Source organism: Rhea pennata, chromosome 1 (genome assembly GCF_028389875.1).
Source record: "Rhea pennata isolate bPtePen1 chromosome 1, bPtePen1.pri, whole genome shotgun sequence".
NCBI lineage: Eukaryota > Metazoa > Chordata > Aves > Rheiformes > Rheidae > Rhea > Rhea pennata.
The window spans coordinates 35,412,429-35,428,346 of NC_084663.1; the positions used below are offsets into that span (position 1 = coordinate 35,412,429).

Here is a 15,918-nt window from a genome sequence, read left to right on the forward strand (position 1 = left end):
AGAAAAAAAGTAGACAAGACCTGTTTCTATCCAGATGGTAAGGATGATTGCCTGGGAGGGATGCCTTCTTACTTCTGGCTCCATATATTCCCTATATACTTTTTGTACTGTTTAGGACAACAAGTTGTCGCCTTCCTGTTAACTGATAATTACTTATATACTGCAATATAACAGAGCAAATATTCAGACACACTCTAAAATCCTATCTAATAAGGTGTCTATATTTTGGCTATTTCTTTGTCATCTTCTTTTGCTGCTTTTTCCTTAAAAAACAAATAAAGTCAAAAAGAACATTCTCCTGCTACCTAAAATGTTCTTTAATCTAATGAAGTTAGGTATATATTATAACATCAGGGTAGAAACTTACAGTTCCACAACATCTGAACTGAGAGATTGTTATTAAAAAAAATGGCTCTAAATTGGGCAGAGTCTATCACTAGAATTATACTGGTACAACTAAAAGACCAATTAGGTATGAAAATAATATGATAAGATCATTTTAGACTTCTAATCTATGTCAGCTTTGAAATTTGGGTTTTTAGTACTTAAGCAGTCTTAAGTACTTAGAATGAAATATGAAAAGAAAAATACCCCAAGCAATCACTATTCGGAACTGAAACGTATAGGGGCACTTTATTATTCAGTAGCATTCTAAAGTACATATTAGAACAGTATATAATAAAAATAAAAACATGTACATCAATTACTTTTTTATTCATTTCATACTCTTAAAAATTACAGAGGTCTGTTCAAAGCATGCACATTACTTATATAAGCAGTAACATGGACACACCTAAATGTCAGTTGATTTTGTGAATATAATGTGTAGTTGTCTGTTAAGTAATAGTGGTAGCTAATATTTTAAAATACTTGATGGGTATGTCTTGGGATTATACTCTTCCAGTGTAAACGTGCAGAGTGATTTTCAACTCCTTTGATACAGACAGAAATTTTATTTAAAGTACCTTTCAAAGCAAATTGAGCAGGGGTCTTTTTTGCTGTTGTTGTTCCGCTCCATGGAATTCTGCTATCAAGAATTCACATTTCACCAACTTCAGCTGCTTTGTGGGGTCCATCGATTGGGTTAACATAATAAAGACAGATGTCAGTGGAGTAGTTATACCACTTCTATGTGCCATTTACAGACTTCTTTTCTGTGCTTACTCTCATAAAAAATCTCCTGACACTATCTCTCCACTACTAATAGTCCTACATCTCAAAACTGGGCAAGAAGAGTTATCAAACATTATCCGTTTCTTGACAATCTTGTGCAAGACTCTATACTATCCATAGGTAGGAATTTGGGAAATATTAGACTGACTTGAATAGAGAGATATTTTGTAGGACTGTTCTAATATACAGCCATTAAAATCACCACATTCTTCTCCTATTCATAGACATTCACCTTTCTCATTTCTGTGGCTAATGCTAGGGAAAATGGAATGGCTCAGCTACTTTAAGGCAACTAGCAATTATACATCATAAACTCACACCTACAGAAAGAAGTGCTCCAAAGAGGACCGTGATTAATATAATATTATTTAATGGTTGCATTGACAGTATAAATACAGTAGCATGTAAAGTAAGAAGGATAAGAAGGGGGTGTAAACCTTTTTTTATTCTGGCAACTGTAATTTAAAAGAGGGTCAAGCTGTCCCTGAGATTTTGATTGTCTGTTTTCCAGTAGTATTCTTCACTTTAGGGTGATAGTGATTTCTATAAATGAATACATCAAACTGCATTTCCCACAACTTGAATACTACTTCAGAGCTGACAGGCATGAAGAGTAAAACTGTTGTATTTTCAGTAGTATTAGACACACAACTGATCTGGGAGTTGAGTTGATCGGTGATCTACCTGAGCTGTTAGCTCCCTTCTAGAAAAGATATTTATAATCTTTCCTGGGTTTTCAGATTGCTTTCTACTATCTATTTATCTTCTACACCTCTACTGACTATCTGCTTGAGCCGATAACTGCCAGCTGCCTCAAATTCTCTGTGATGCTTGATAGAGATCTTTCGCAGTTGAATCTATAGCTGTAGTTAAAATGTGCTGTGCTCTGTGTTCCCAGGAGCTGTAAAAGAAAAGAATTTTACTGGGTCTGGAATAGGCGTGGTTATTGCTTTTAGAGAAGGCTGACCTCAATAGGGAAAAAAACACCCTTAAGGTATTTTTTATCATTAGAATTCTACAATCTAGTAATATTTATAGGAATTTTATCACAAAAAAATGAAGTATACATATCTGTTATGCTAGCAGAACTAGGATCAAGGTTTTATGTTAGAAACAGAATTATCTGTGTACAAGAATGAAGGCAGAGTGAGACACAGGCTGATAATGATTAATTGTTGATACAAAGTTTACAGAAAGTGGTCTAGGTGATTTACCAATGTAATTTTAATGACAGTATCCTATATATTTGCTAGAGATGAGGAACAGCTATACCGCACCACCTTACATATGTACACAAGAGAAGTCTGAGTTACATATTAAAGGAACATAAATCATTCGGGGGGGAAAAATCAATCAGAATATGATCTTATGTACAATGTAGGCCAGAATGACATGCACTCATAAATGCAGCCCATATAGGTCTAGAGATTAGAAGATATGACATGTGACTTAGCAGAGGAAAATGGAAACATTAGCTTAGGCAAGGACCTGTAAAAGTTTGTGTTCAATTGAAGGTGCATGACAATTAGTAAGTGATGCAAATGGACTAACCCAGTAGAAGACTTACCTGAGCAATTAATGCATAGACTCAAAGAAAATACCACTGGACATTCAACAATCACAGCATTTTCTTTTTCTCTAGTGAAAATGATACTTAAGAACTTTTTCCAATAGTATCATTCAAACAACTTCAAGCTGTTATCAACTTAAACAGGAGTATGTATGCAACCTTCCACGGGTCTAATCACACGAGTAAATGAAAATGGAATGAATAACCAGATGCATGTCTTGTTTTCACACATACACTAGTTAGGTATCAAATTTCTTCTTTACAATTTGATCACTGAAAAGTACCGAGTATTTCCTCTCAACATGTGACATATGTACATACATTCTTGTATACACAGCTCTGAACTTTTGCTAGCCTCTTGAAATCCATACAAAAATTATTCATCACTATTACTGATACATTTTTAATTCCTACTCTTAGAGCATGGCTAAGAATATTTTTATTTTGAATAATGGTGCTCAGAGAGACTGGAAGGATGTAGAATAGTGACTTTTTTTTTTTTTTTTAATCTGCATAACGGAAGTGAATCACTTCAGAGTTATCATCCTGCAGTACTTGCAGAGGTGCGTATTCCCTTAAAACTTTGATGCCACGGCAAAAGTAGAAAGAAATCTGCATAAAAAACAAAATCATACATCAACTTTTAGTTTGAGTGCTCATGATATCTTTTATAAGTTGAAGTAAGACATAGACACTAAACTACATCTGAAATATGTTCAGTTTCTCACACTAGAAAACATAAAATGTAATGAAGCACAAAGTAACATTAAGCCCATTAAGATGCATGGCCATTTTCTAGAGAGACTGTTCTGAAAGAAGATGTAGAAAGAAGCTGTATGGGAAAAAATATATTAATATACATATTATCTATATACATATGTTAAACATTATATAGAATCTAGTATTTCTATATCAATATATTAATGCATCTGGTAATATGATAAATACAAACATACACACACATAGAACACATCTGTTCTACTGTATGTAGCATGTACTATATATCACATTGCTATATAAAACTTTCTTCTATAATGTATATTTTTATAAAAAAATAAAATCTACAGATTTATATAATTATATATTTATTCTATTTAGGGCACAACAGAGGAGGAAATACAAATATATAATGAAAAATAATTAACATAAATCTTCCTGTGTTTATTATTTCAACTCTCTTTGAAAAATAACTTTCCTGTCATTCTACAAAACTGTATGGACTCTAATAATTCACTGTGAAAGAAAATGTACCCATGTTTTGCAGTTTACAGGAACTGTCTGAGGTTCTATACTGCCTAAGATCTTCCTGAGAGCATACAACTTGTTTGAACAGTTTTCTATGGAAGACAGCTTAATATGGCTGTAATAATGAGTATACAACTTTGTTGTCAGCACAAGCAGCTTCTCTAAGAAAGATCTTGCATCAGGATTCTCTTAGAATTTACACAACCTTAACCCTATCAATAGGACTTGCCTGGAGGTGATACCGAGTTTGACCACAGGCATCTTTACCTAAGTCATCACTTGTACTCTCAACAGTCCCTGCTTAATATTTCTTCTTCACTCTTCTTGGTTTAGCTGATCTTTTTTGTGTGCTTGTAGGTCTTTTGAAGACTGCAGTGCAACTTCCTGCCAGAGCTGATACTGCAGCTGTGGGAATTTTGGGCAGAGGCTCCCATCACCCGCTTGCTCAACAGAATACTTGCATTGCACTGCTACCTAAATTAATGAAATTGGGATTGCCATGAGCTGCCCGGGCAGCCGCCATGCATGTTTGCCCCTAAAAATGTCCCTGGATTCAGGTAAGTAACTCAAGTATGATTAAGCCTACATGATGTCACAATAATTACTCCAAATTGTTCAGCCTGCTTCAGGACTAAAAGCTACTTTGATGTGTCTGCGAGTGAACTGTTTACTGGTGCTTATGTTAGTCCAGTGTCAGAATCTGTTTAGAAACTCTAGCGAACCAGCTGCTCTACAAACACCTGACAAAGTATTGGCTCCTTTTGAATCTGAAGAACTTGCAATGGAAGCAGGTGATACACAACAGCACATTATAACAATAAACAGGGTGAAATGGAAGTTAGAGAAAGAATACAATGTTACATTACCGAGATTTCTGCATCCCTATCTTCTGCTTTAACAATGTTAGCTAAAAGACAAAATAATTCTTAACATTTCTCACATAAGAACAAGCAGTTTCATAAGCAATGGAACCAAATACATTTGACCTGTATTAACTTGCACTTCAAGATGATCATCCTCTGTGAATAGATTCTTTGATGTCTAAGAGATATTGCCACTCACCCTGTAGCCTTTCTTTGGGGTATCATGATCCTTGCCAGATTACTTTTCAAACTTCTCCATCCCTTCTGGCTGGTGCTAGCCAACAAATTCAGATGTTGTTAATGGAAAATAAACAGACTAGCATATCAAGTCCTTCCCCCTTTCACTAACTGCTCAGCAAACTAGAATATTCCCAACTGTAACATACAATCTATTTTCTCACATTTACACAAAGCAGTTTTAGTTCCCAGAATGTCTGTAAAGATCCTGTTCATAAGCCCTTACCAAATCAAGTACATGCAATAAAGTTATGACAAAAACATATACACAATAATCACATTTACTTTTATACTTATTTTGCAACGTAATTTCAACAGCTGCAATTAGCCCAGTTTCCTCATACTACATTGAGGGTTGCTCATAAATGTGCAGCCCACATTTACCCACGACTATAGCCATTATGGCAAAATAATTATATAATTATAGGGTTATGTTCTTTTTCTCCACACAATTACAGCCTTAGGGGCTGATATTTTGGGGGAGAGAATTCAGTGGCCATTCTCTCAAGCTAGTTCAGGGCACATATAGGAGAGTTTTTGGAATGAATTATGGGACTTTTTTTGGGGAGGGGGCAGTGGGAGCAGAAAAGGAGGCTGAGGGGGAAGGCAGCCAAGTTTTGTCAGGAACTCATTTCTTACCCGCCACATTTCATTTCCTGCTTCAGAAGATGACGTTCCTGCGTTTTGCAGAAAAACGGTGCGTGTGTGTCTGTGTGTTTTTCCCTAGAGCGCCCAAAACCTACGCACCCTTCCGTGACCTTTTCGCAGAAGCAAGCGAGTGGAAATGGTCTCGGGGTGTGAAACGCTCGGCACACGGGACCTCGCGGGGGGCGAGGCCGGGCGCGGGGGGTGAACACGACACGTACTTGCCCGAGGTGCCCGAAGCGCGGTGAAACGCGTGACACGCGGCGAGACGCGCCGCGCCCTTCCCCTCCCACGGGACCACGCGGGGCCTCGGCCCGGCCCCCGGGGGCGGCCCCGCGCCCGGCGGCTCCCGCCAGCCCCGCTCGGGGAGGGCGGGCGGCGCGGCGCGGCCCGGCTCGGCCCGGCCCGCCTCCCCCGCCGGCTCCGTCCTCCGCGGCGGGGCTGGGCTGGGCTGGGCGCCCCTGCCGGCCCGGCGGAGCCCGGTTGGGCAGCCCGGGAGGCGGCTCCCGCGCAGCCCCCGCCCCGCCGCGCCGGTGCCGAAGCGCCTCCGCCGCTCCCCGGCAGCACCCCCGGGACGGCGGCGCCCCGTCGGCCTCCCGCCCGGCCCGGGCTCCCTCTGCCGCCGAGGACACCTCATGGGAAATAAATAAATTAGTAAAGCCCACTCACCCCCCGCGGCAGTGAGAGGAGCCGGCGGCGGCCGCGGCATTAGCTCCAGCCCGAGCTAGAGACCAGGTAAAGTAACCGACCCGCCAGGAGGGAGGAGGAGAAGCGAGGCCGCTGCGCTGCCCCTGCCGCGGAGGGCTGCGGGGGCGGAGGAGGGGTTGCTGCCGCCGGGGCGTGCCGGGAGCCCCTGCGGCTGCCTCGTAGGGACCGGCCGCCCGGCTCTGTGCGCCGCAGTGCCGCTCGCACGCACAGGCGCACACGGAGGAGCCGCTGCCCACGCGCGGGCGGACGGAAGGATGGAAGGACGGAAGGATGGACGGATGGATGGAGGGTGTGCGGGGTGCAGCCGCCTCGCCTCCCGGCCGCTCAGCCCCCGGTGCAAAAACAGGAGCGGAGCCCCGGCCTGGCCCAGCCCGGCTGCCGCCGCCCCCGAGAGCGCCGAGGGAGGCGGCGGCCGCTGCATCTCGCCCTCCCCCCGCCCCGCTGCCGCCGCCGCCGCCGGCTGCGCGCAGCCCCGCGGGGGCGGCCGCGCCTGCCCCCCGCCGCGGGGCACCCCCGCAGGGCAGCGTGGGCGCGGAGCCGCGGGCGCAGCGCGCACCCCCCGCCGCACCCCGACCCAGAAACGCGCTGCAGGACGCGCTGATGTCACATGGTGTGACCTTGGGGACCGTGGGCCCCGCTGGGACCCTCTGCTCCCGCGGCCGCGGTTGCCCGTGTTACTGTGGGCCGGGCTGCTCGGAGTCCAGCAACGCAGACATTATTACCCCAAGCACTGCTGGCCTTAGCTCGTTACTGTTTACACACCTCCTGGTGTAGCTGGTACCATAGAGGAGAAGATACCTCTTTATCGCTGTTTTCGCTTGATCTCTGCTAGCACACAGTGGACTCAAGGTCCTTGAAGGAAATGAGCCCTGTCTACGGAGCCCTTGTGGCGAGGGCAGACATAGGCCCAGGTAGAACATGGGTTCTGCACGCCCAAGGAGATGTCTCTATGCCCCGAGTCTCTGGTTGCTGAAGTGGCCTCTTACAAGATACTGGAGCAGGGAAATGATCTTAGAAGAGGCAAAGAGGTTGTCCTTATTACCCTCTGGGAGACCAGACTCTCCCAGTGCTCCTGGGAGGACACGTTGCCTCATAGTCCTGCAGGCACCCAGAGCCGACACAGGTTCTCCACAACTTTTCCAATCAAAGATGGACAGCAAAACAAAACTAAACAAGAATAACATGTAGAGAGAGCAGTTTTTTTCAGGTGCCAGCCCAAGCTTTTAGTGAAGAAGAAATCATACCACAGTTACTACTGAAAACGGATTCAGGAAAAAAGAAACTGAAGGAGGCTGGTGCCTCATGGTGGCTTCCAATCCTGTTTCATTGGTCTCTATAATAATCACTCGTGTTTCCATAGTGACATCCATCTGTGGCTCTCAAGCTACCTATCAAATAGTAATGAAATAGGTGCTTGCAGCTTCCACTCCTGGAATGTGGCCATAAAATTAACAGTGCAGCTGTCAAGGCAACACAATACTGCCTTGACTATGTCTAGATAAATCATGATACAAAAGTTACTCTTCAAAACAGAGGGATGAAAGGTCATATTTAAAGGAAGCAGAAAACTGTCAAGCAACTCAATAAGCATGGTAAATACTTTTATGTGTAAGTGTTTGGAATTTTTGAAATTTGGGAATAAAACATAAATGATTCCTTTCTCATTTTTAAAGACAAATCTCTCCCCTCTCTTCCCATTATATATGATAAAGTTGAATATTATACTTGAGAATGAGTACTGATATATACTTTTTTCCATAAAGTATATAAATTGAGAAAAGAAATTATATTCCAGATGTTTTTATTATTTGTGTAATTTATTATTGACATGTAACTAACTTCACATATCTGTAAAGGCACTGCTAGCTTAATTTAGAACATAATGTTTACACAATAAGAGGCTTCAGAGCAGGATGGATTATCGTTTGGCATCAAGCAAACAGTGGTGCCTGAAGGTTATATATGTTTTTTTACTGTAATAGTGAGTGATTTTGGTTCATGAAGTCAGCCTAATTTCATTTATATCGCAGGGGTGTGGGATAGATAGCCTAAGTTTTCGCTATGATCTTCATGGAAGGTCTTCGTGGAATGCAGAAAAATAAATTCACACATTTTACATAGCAAGACTCTCTGCATTATCTAGTAATACAACTGATTTGAGTGCAGGTATTTTACACATAAAATGATGAAGTAGGGAACGGTAGATATAAACTTTTAGGGAGACTTAGAAATATTGCAGAAGGAAATATCAAAGTAAGAGTATGGTTAAACATTGTGTCTCTGAAGCTGCAGTGAGGAGAGTTTGAGTTCTGTTTCAGAAAGTTTCAATATAAATTCATATGTATTAATTAATTAATTATTAACATTAATAGTAAAAAATGTCTCTTTCCATCTCTTTAACCTAATTCCATGGATCACTTCTCTAGGGTTTATATCTGATTTAAACTTACTTGGCTCTTCTATTGCTAAATCCTCATTCTAGAATCAAGATTTTGTGGAGGCAGGAGATCCTGTTGGCAGCCTTAGAGGAGATGTGTTTTTTTAAGGACAGGCAAATTAAGAGAGAAAAAAAGCACTTTCCTTGAATCACATTTTTTTAATGTTCTTTCATTACTCTGCTTCCTTGGATTTTATTCACTGTTTCATTTTTTTTTCACTGTTTTAAAAAATGTAATTCTAATACCCAGAGATTTACTTTTTCTTCATTTTTTAAAAAAAGTCCTCTTCAGAATACTTTGTTTCTTAAGGAAACTGCCCTGTCCTCTTTGTGCAATGAACAGGTTGTTTTTTGCTTCCAGTATCTCAAGTTATATTGGGGGCCTTTTCAGTACAATAAAGGAGACAGCTCATTTGGTTTTTCTCCTTTTGCGAAACCACAGAATGCATGTGAAGAGCTGAGTTTTTCTTCAGTAGATTCCTGCTTCAGGAAAATTTTTCTCTGAGTATAATTCTGAATTAATTGTATCCCTTACTCCATTTGCCAGAATAAAAGCTATGCATATTCTTACACTGTTTTTAAATAATAGTGGATAAAAAAAAAGTTCTTTGGCTGTGCTAATAATCAGTGCTTTTAAATGAATTTTGCATGATTCAAGGTCAATATGATTACAAAAATATAATCGTCCAAAGTAAGGTCAGGTTTATAATCTTTAATTATCAATAGAGATTGTTACTAGTTTCTTTTCATTTAATACATTTAGCTTAATGTGTGCATAGTACCAAAGAGAAGGATACATAGAAAAATAGGACCTTACTGATGCACTGTTGTGTATGTCAACTGCAAGTTAGAAACACGCTGTATTCTGCATCTTTGAGCAAAGTACTGTAAGCACAAACCTGCATTCCATGACTTGTATGTATTTGTGAGCTGTTGTGCCAACTTTTGTAATTTTGTTGTGAACTTTGGAATATTCTAAGAAAAGTTTGCAGTATTCAAACAAAAATAAATGGTATCAATGTAGGTGTAATGGGATAATATTCCATGACTTGAGGAATGCAGGATGTCAGACTAACAGATCAGGGAACCCTGCTAGGCTTACAACAAATATTTCCCACATTTCTTATATCTCTAATTTGTTCAGTCAAACAGTCAAAAGAATCCAAAGCTTTTATTAAAGACTGAATTTTTAGCCCATCAGGTCAACAGTGGTTGATAGACTAGAAAGTGTGTTTGTTTGCTTTTTTTCCTTGTAATCTCAAGACTGTTAAGGCATAATATTTGGGGGGAGAGTGTGATTCATCATCATCATCTAATTCTTTTGTTGATTAATCTTTTTTGGCTTTAGTTTTCATGGTGGCTTTAAGTACTTCCTTTATTTGTTATCTTTAGGGTCAAGCATTGAGATACCTGCTAATAACTTTATAAATTTCAGGACAGGGTGCTTTCCTGTCTCATGACACTTTCAAAGGCATGTAACCAGAGGTGTGCATTTAAGAGCATTTGCTGGGGAAAAAGGAATAAGCATTTCCAAAACAATATTAACATAATTAGGGCAAACAAAAAAAGACCATTTCCAAAAATGAAGGAAGAAAACTTAATGGAAAAGAACAGTGCCTTAGGTTAATGCTTTTTGTTATGTACTTTTTCCTTTGACTGAACTAAGTTAAGATCTTATAAACGGAAATCGGTGTTAATACAGGAATTACTGTATGTTAATACATCAGGAATTACTAGAGAACAAACTTAAGCTTGAAATGCATTTTAAAAATTTCTTTTAACTTGATGTTGTAACTATTCAGTACATTTCAGTCCAATTCAATGAGAAAACAGCATTCTAAAATAATAGTAGAAATTATACTGAATTGGCTAATAACTATATATGATAGGAAGCATGTACTTTAGGCCAGTTATTGGCAAACTGCAGAAAGCCCAAACATGTTGTGGAAGCTGGATTATTCCAGGATGCATGGATTTAACATTCTCTTCGTTTACCCGTATAGTTACTCTGAAAGACGATGACAGTGTATGACTGTAAAAAGCACAAACCTCTGTGGACTAAAGTCACCCAGATTCATGCAGGATTATTTAAACTGTGCTTCCTTTGCTCCAGCCTGAACACTTGTACTCCAAACCAGAGCACTTTTGAGTTCTGACACAAGGGTTTGGTAGTTCTACTTTCAGCCTTTCAAAGTTTTTGAATGGAAGAATCTGCTGTAGGTGAAGATCCAGGTGCTACGGGAGTATTCACAAAGTACTCCCTAAAACACAGCACAGGGAGTCTCCTGTATTTCATGGCATTTCATGTCTTCTCCTATGTTTTCGAAGAAGTTCTGGTCCTTAGGAATACCTCACCTTCCCAAACCTACTAGCAGACTTCTGTTGCTACTTCAGACGTGTCTGTTGCCTAGTGCCCTCCTGTCAGCTAGCCTCAGTGATAGCAAACTATGGGCAGCACTCCCAAGTTTGGTACTTAGGGACAGCACATATGATAGAGACATACAATTTTTCTGTATAGAATATGTTTGACATCAACAAACTTTAACCACTTGCTGTCACTACAGCGATGGCAATGAATGTAGGATGATGCATGTTGCCTTATCTTTCTTGCATATGTTCTATGCAATAGAAAGTATAAAATCAGTCACAAAACAGTATTACATGATGCATAAATATATTTTTCATAGAAATAGGTTTTTAATTTATGTTTTGGCATTCATGCTTATCAACATATAAGAAATGTAAGAAGTTGCCCAGCATTTAGACACTCTTGCAGTCCATGGTGCAGGCATAAAGAAGACAGTAGAAGATGAAAGATTAGATTGTCTCTTGTATTAGTTTCAAACTCATACTCTCCACTTTAGACTTGGGCTTCTCACTACTTGTTTTCTGGATTCAGGAAGTACAAACTTGTACGTTCCAGCACTAAATTCATGTGAAGAAGCAAGCTAAAAAGTGTGTACCATTGTGGTGCTGACAAAAATTGAAAAAGTGCATATGCAAAGTGCATATTTGACTCTCTCTCTCTCTCTCTCTCTCTCTCTTTTTTTTTTTAAATGAGATTCTGTGGTAAAGTATATGATTAGTACCGCAGGTAGAGAAAAGTACTCACTTTCACATATATAGATCAATTGCATTAGAGCATTTTTAATGTAAAAATAAAGTGTTTTGTGCCATTTTTTTCAGTTCTATGGGATAATCTTATAAATATTAGGGGATGAAGATTAGAATTTTCAAAGTGACTTAAGACTGTGTTGAAATGATCAACAGTATAACTATTTGTCTTTGCTGACCCTGTTGAGAGACAAATTGGAAAAGTTAAATTGTAGGTCATCTCAATAGTTTACCATGCTATTGAATTAAGATGCCGTAGGAGTGGCAGTTACTAAATTGGGTTCCTAATGTTTGTATTTTTAATATGACCCTCAGGGCAGATTCAAAAAAGACAGGAAAAAGAAGACTAACTTAATGATGCAGATAAGCTCCCTGTGGGAATGTAGCTGTCTGATTTCTCAAGAACTGGAATTTTGCTTGTTCAGTTCCTTAAAGATTCTGTCTTTGCTGAGCATGCTCTGCCTTGAAGAAGTCTTTTCAAAAAATTACTGCTTTTGCATTCCATGCTGGGGCTGGATGTGGATCTGAACCTGAGCAGTGGACCCTGGCTTCCCAACACTGCCTCCTGCTGATGTTAGAAATGGGAAGTGACTCCACATAAAGTGGAGTCTGGCACTGAAGCATGGTGTAGGAGACAGGAAAAAATGGGCCTAGGACAGAATCAAGCTGGCTGAGCAAGGAGATTGTATCTGGGAGCAGGTGGAGGTGAGAGAAGAGATTTTGAAAGGAAATTGGCACTGGAAGCTGAAGAAGGCAAGGGGCCTATCATCCCATTACCAAACACCTTTTAAGAGGTACATCTTTATAATAATCTGTACATAGCGCTAAAATAAGGGCTTCCTTCCTGCCCTGAGGAATTGGTAAGATTGCTGCTCATTGTATCACACGGGAGTCCTAACTCCCTGCCTTCCATTAGGCAGCCCATTTCTCTCCTTACCAGCACTATAAAAGGCTAATCAGGGGACTCAATAGCACATGATTAGAAGTCACAACACCAGACTTCAGCAAGGAGTGACAAAAGCTTGTGTATTTTGAGAGATCTGGGTTGTATATTCAAGAAAAAAGGTAGGGGAAAATACGCTATAATAGCCTGCATTTACAAAGCATGAAGTATGCATTGTGTTTATGAAGAATACAGAAAAAGGAGATCCTTTTTTCTTGTTCTTGTGCAGATATAAATATGTTGGCTAGAGGCATAAGGATTTTTAGTCTCTTGTTTTTCTGATGTAGTTATCCAAAGAGAGATGTTTTGGTGCCTTATTTCCATTTAGCTTGTTTCCTTTCTCACACATAACAACACGACAGTGTTATGAAAGTCATACGTGGCCCATTTCAGTTTTAGCTATATCAGTATAGTGGAAGACATTTATAAACAACAATGTTTATAAATTGAAGAGCCAAACTCGCATCAAGTTGAGAAATCCAGGAAGGGCATTTAAAATGGACACCCCAAAAAATCTTCTAAGAACACTGTGGTGTTTTTTCTCAAAAATGTTTGGAGATGCAATCAGAGAATATGACAGTATTGCTTAACTGGCATTTCCTCGGCATTTCCTCTGTGTTAGTGACTCCCTTTCTGAACTTCATCTCACTGACTCTCACTGACTTTAGTCAGTGCACAAGGTTAAAAATGGAGCTGATCTTGATTTACACACAGTACTGGCTGAAAAGACTCTTGATAGCTCTTCAAGACTCAGTTGTTAGCCTTTTGGATCAATAGCTTTGACTTGTCCTATTAAAGTTTAAACATACAAAAAAAATCTGTAATGATTATCAAAATGATTCTCTCTTTCCAAACAAATATTTTCACATCTATCTTCTTTGTCCTTTTACTCCCCTCTTGCTTTGAGAGCATTTTCTCTCTCCCTCCTTATTAGAATAAGAACACTGCTTAAGATAAAAGATCAAGTTTGTATTCTGCTCTGCTCCTCTTATAGCCACACTGTGTGTTTTCCATTGTAAAACAGGAAAATGTAAGAAGCATGCTCACTTTTAAGGTAGTTTGTATATTGTATAAGTGATGCTTCTCCATAGTAACCAGTATTTATGTTTGTTCATTCTATTTTTATCGTTAGAATTACGTATGTTCACAGTTTTTACCCTTCTGTTTTTTAATTCTACCTTTCAGGTATTATGATTAAGGTTAAAAAAAAATGTAGTCTTAAAAGAAAAAAGACAGACATTATAGATGTAAACAGAATGGAAGGGCAAGAAGTGTTAACCCAAGGAAATAATATTTCACAGGAGGAATTTCACAGACTCAAATATCTTCAAGCTAGCAAAAGTGGAATAATAGATTGTATTTTCAGTCAGAGTGCTTTTTAGTTGTCTTCAGGTTTCCTTTTTATCCCTCTTTCCCAGAAAGAAATAGGATGTTGACTTCTATTATTATTACTTCTGTGTGCTACATCTAGGCCATAGTAAGGTTTTGCTGTTGAGGTATGGTTGTTTCTAAATGGACAAGCATTCTTGGCTGTGCTATCTTGTATACCAATATATCTGTCAAACAAGACGTTAAAAAGAAGGGCATATCAAATATGATATGAGAAAAATTAATACACAATTGACAGTACAATTCTCAAACATTAACATTACAGTCTTGAAAATAAAAGACAAGCATTGAGTTTTATAAACTTCATTTAGCCTGGTGTTTGAGAGTATATTGAATTCCAGAAGTATTTTGCAAATAATATAAAAGATATTTATAGCCATTACGCTGCAAAACTATGAAATTTAATAAGGGCTAGATCCATCATTTAGATTTGCTTGGCTAATGATGGCCAGTGGCTTCAGTGGAAAGCAAATGGATGCTCCAGGAGGGATTTGTTTAAGTGCTTTTGCGGTGGGTGGGTGAAAAGGGCATTGCTCCTTACTTAGCGCTTGGACAGTGCCCTTAAGCCACATGCCAGTGTGCTGTCTGTTAAGTCACGCTGCTGTGCATGTTTGTTAACCTAATCTCTGTAGGCACAGGTGACTCCCTCTCACGTGTGCAATGAAGAATGAGCTTTCACATGTGAAATGAAAATGTGTTACGTGTCTAGAAACTCCCAACTGCCTAAAAGAGTGTGGATCCGGTGGAAGGATTCCAACTCTAAATTATTTCTGTGGTTAAAAAAATCATAGTGACTTACAACATTATGCTTAATAGTAAGGTTGATTGTTTCATGCAATCTGGAAAATAGTCATGTTCCATTTATAATGTAGTGGGATCCAAAAGCTTGTCCTTTCCATGGTTAAAACAGATTCTTCTGAATGTGATAGCATTCAGAAGAAAGCTGTTAATGTAACAAGGCAGTCTTGCTTAACTAGGTAATCAACTTGCACTTCTGCATATATTTAAGTATTGCTGAAAGGCTGTGTATCTTGATTGGCAATGTAAGTTGTATAGTTCTTGCTCACTACTGTGTTTTAGCTACTGAGGTCATGATTTTTTTTCCTCGTACCTATTTCCTGAAAAATTGGCAAAGCTATAGTAGTTGTCATGTACAAGCTTATTTTTAAATTATTATACTCAAATTGATAGTCTAATAGAATAAGATTCTCACAGAATAATGACTGATATTTTTTATCGAGGGTCCATAATATATTTTTAACTTTAATAAGGTAGTAATAAAATTATTTTTTTTAATTTGCAAGCCTTATCACAGATGCATAAATACAACATTTTTTTTTCTTGTAGATAGCACAACAGTCTTGTCAAACCTGAATTATCCCCCTAAATTAGGATCTTTAATTCCAATATTACTGTATTCTGGGTAAGTAGGTTGTTATCTCTAAACAACTGAAGCTTAAATCCTACTTTCTAACCAGTCCGTTCTTATACCTAACAAATTGACAGGATAAAATCAGTAGTTATATCTGTGTGCTGTACAGCTTATTTTGTGAGTACTTTATGTGACAAATATGGTTGTCTTATAAACTGAGAA

General features: G+C 39.3%; 1 protein-coding gene and 1 long non-coding RNA gene across 3 annotated transcripts in view; one reads left to right on the plus strand and one right to left on the minus strand.

Moving 5' to 3' along the window:
* Window positions 1-606: 606 nt before the first annotated feature.
* LOC134144779 (uncharacterized) lies at window positions 607-6,081 on the minus strand. 2 transcript variants are annotated; one of them, XR_009959489.1, is made up of 4 exons: window positions 5,728-6,081; window positions 5,051-5,125; window positions 2,741-3,355; window positions 607-2,074 (listed from the first exon to the last, which is right to left on the minus strand). It is a non-coding gene; the product is annotated as an uncharacterized LOC134144779 (long non-coding RNA). The 2 variants fall into 2 exon arrangements; XR_009959488.1 differs by having other exon boundaries at window positions 607-3,355.
* Window positions 6,082-6,268: 187 nt separating this feature from the next.
* The window catches only part of SLC16A7 (solute carrier family 16 member 7), an 85,070-nt gene continuing 75,420 nt past the window's right edge, over window positions 6,269-15,918 (plus strand). Inside the window, exon 1 of the mRNA XM_062583953.1 lies at window positions 6,269-6,468. The gene's annotated coding sequence lies outside the window, so the exon portion shown is untranslated. The remainder of the gene's footprint in view (window positions 6,469-15,918) is intronic.